Source organism: Galendromus occidentalis, unplaced genomic scaffold (assembly GCF_000255335.2).
Source record: "Galendromus occidentalis unplaced genomic scaffold, Mocc_1.1 scf7180000077547, whole genome shotgun sequence".
Taxonomy (NCBI): domain Eukaryota; kingdom Metazoa; phylum Arthropoda; class Arachnida; order Mesostigmata; family Phytoseiidae; genus Galendromus; species Galendromus occidentalis.
In genome coordinates, this window is record NW_003805535.1 from 84,861 (window position 1) to 87,661 (window position 2,801).

Here is a 2,801-nt window from a genome sequence, read left to right on the forward strand (position 1 = left end):
AGTCCAGGAAGTTCGAGCAGGCGCTCGAGACTCAGCGCTCGACGAGCTCGTGGCCTCCATAGATGTTTCGTGCGAGACAAGTCTTCAAGAGTTGGTGATCAACGCACTTCATTCCACCGACTCTCGAAATCTGGTGGCTTCGCAGACAGCGAAAGATCCAGTTCTCGCAATGGTCCTGAAGCGGTTGAAGGAGGGGTCGAGGCCGAGTGATCGGAAAGATCCCGTCTTGAGATTCCTCTCTGATTCCTTGTGTGAGATTAGTGGAATACTCCTGTACGGCGAGCGGGTAGTGGTTCCTGCTACGGTCAAACGCCGCGTTCTTGAGCAGCTACATCAAGCACATCCGGGCATACGGCGAATGAAGTCTCTGGCGCGTCTCCACTTTTTCCGGCCGGGAATGACGGCCGATGTTGAGAAGTTTGTCAAGGCGGGTTCTCGGTGCTTGCAAACGTCGTCGGCTCCGATAAAGGTTCCGCTGAATCCGTGGCCTAGCGCGCTCAAGCCGTGGTCAAGAGTTCATCTAGATTTCGGTGAACCTCGCAAAGGGCGGCTATTCATCGTCACTGTCGATAGTTTCTCGAAATTTGTCGACGCGCAGTGGATGTCTTCCACAACTTCCGCCGCCTTGATCGACTATCTCAGACGGCTCTTCCGACTACTGGGTCCTCCGGAAACACTGGTCAGCGACAATGGTCCCCAGTTCACCTCGGCCGAATTCGCGAAGTTCTGTGCCGACTCGAGTATTGTACATCTGCGGTGCGCGCCTTCAATGCCTCAAAGTAATGGTCAGGCCGAGAAAATGGTTAGCACGATCAAAGATGCAATCGATTCCGATGGAGAGTCTTTGGATCACGTAGTTGCAGCTTACAATTACACACCAGTATCAGCCTTGGAGAACAAGTCACCGAACGAGATTTTCTTTGGACGTCAGCTGAGGACTCCATTTGATATGTTCAAACCAAAATGTTCCGTTTCGAAGGAGACGACCGATTATCAACAGGCGTACAAACGTCAGTTCGACACTCAGCACGGGGCTATGCATCGCTCGCTCGAGAGGGGGGAAAACGTGTCGATCCAGCTCTCCAAGGGAAATCGAGTCTCCGCGAAGGTTGCAGACTTCCTCGGTCGTTCGATGGTTCGTCTCGTACTTCAGGGTCAGAGGCTTGTTCGGCACCGTAACCAGAGGAAACGCGCGACGGAACCTTCCGCTTCCGGAGACGATTTGTATGCTTCGGTCTTCCCGCCGATGCCATCGCCATCGCTTCCAAATACCCAAGAGCAGCCCGATTCTTCCCTTCCGCCCCGACGTCGCAGCTAGATCGAACGGCGTTGCTCTCGCATGCTGCCACCGACGTTGGTCTTACGAGACCGGCCCTCAGGATGTCGCGGCCAAGGAAATGCAAGGTTCCCGTTGATTACAAGAAACTCGACGGTTAAGTCGGGGAGGGATGTTGAGTCCCGACTTCGTTATTCCTGCGCCGCGGCAGAAGTCTGTGTCTCAATAAAAAAGCGGCCATTTTTGCCACGGCGATCTTTCTCCCCGAGCCGTCACTTACGAGTACAGTCGTAGTGTCTCTTCGCTATACCGAGTCAGCATTCTTAGTCGATTCCCGAACCCAACAGTCGCTCCCCCAATTAGACTTCAAAGTTATCAGAGCCATGAACGAGCTCGCATCCCACCCGTACCTGGACCCAAAGCCTGGAACTCTCTGAAAGTGAGCGGAGTGGAGGAGCATGAAGGATTCCCTTCGCGCCGACCGCCTCCAGCCAGGCATGCGTCGAGCATGACAGTTTTCTCTGTGGTCAGCCCACCGATTCTCGTTGTGCTATTCATAGCTTGCGTGGCGCGATCGTATTCGACCTCGGCTTCAGAATGAGCGAATTGAATCGAATTTCATGGGTGGAACTCAAACCTAACATTGAGGAATCAGGGCTCCTCGGCAGAGCCTTCGGACCCCAAATCGTCGGAGGGTCTCTTCTGACGAGCACAACATCATTCTCGGGGGAGCTGAGTCGCGCATTTTTGAGTCGAAAATCGGAGCTCCTCACGGACATCCCTCGGCTCGAAAGAGTTTGACACTGCGCTGGAGGGCAAGTCTGCGGTGCGCAGCATCACCAAACAAGCCACAGGAGGCTCGAATGCGAGCTATCTCATTCCCCTTTGATGCATTCCTCCCCTTTTTCGGAGACCTCGTATGACTGATCTTATTTATCTATGCCTCCAGCCTCACCAACTAAGCCGAGTCTCAACAGCACGGATAGGGCTTGAATGTGTCGAGCCAGTCTCTCTCGAAGGATTTCTCCCACCTACTGGGTTCCACGGTTTGTGTCCTTCGACCTAAAGATGTTCGGTAAACACTAGAGAGCCGAGGAGAGCATGGGACGGGGATCGATGGAAACTTCGAGACCTGAGAAACCCCCGATGACACTTCGGACATCATTAGAAGCGAGATCCATCCCCAGAGGCTCCTCTCATTGATCGGCGAGCAGCATGTCGACGCTGGAGAGCCACGGCACGACGTTTTTGCGCGGTAGCTCGGGTCGAGATTCTATTCACCCGTGATGATCGTACCGTCCATCGCAACGCTCTGTCTCCGGTTTTTGGCCTTGCAAAGCGTTCTCGCCAAGCCGGGTAAGCGTCGTCCACTTTCGAAATTCGTTGACTCCTCCGAGGAGATAAAGAGAATCTGTGAGGCGATTCTTTCCCACAAGCACGGCATTTCCTCGCTCACATGGGTCTTCGTTCTCCACATCGAGCCTGAGATCCGCGCGTCGTTTGCTTTTCTCTGGAGTCTACCCGA

At 54.1% G+C, this 2,801-nt stretch overlaps 1 pseudogene; it reads left to right on the forward strand.

The window, feature by feature from the left end:
• The window catches only part of LOC100897365 (uncharacterized protein K02A2.6-like), a 2,910-nt pseudogene extending 1,592 nt beyond the window's left edge, over positions 1–1,318 (forward strand).
• Positions 1,319–2,801: the final 1,483 nt, after the last annotated feature.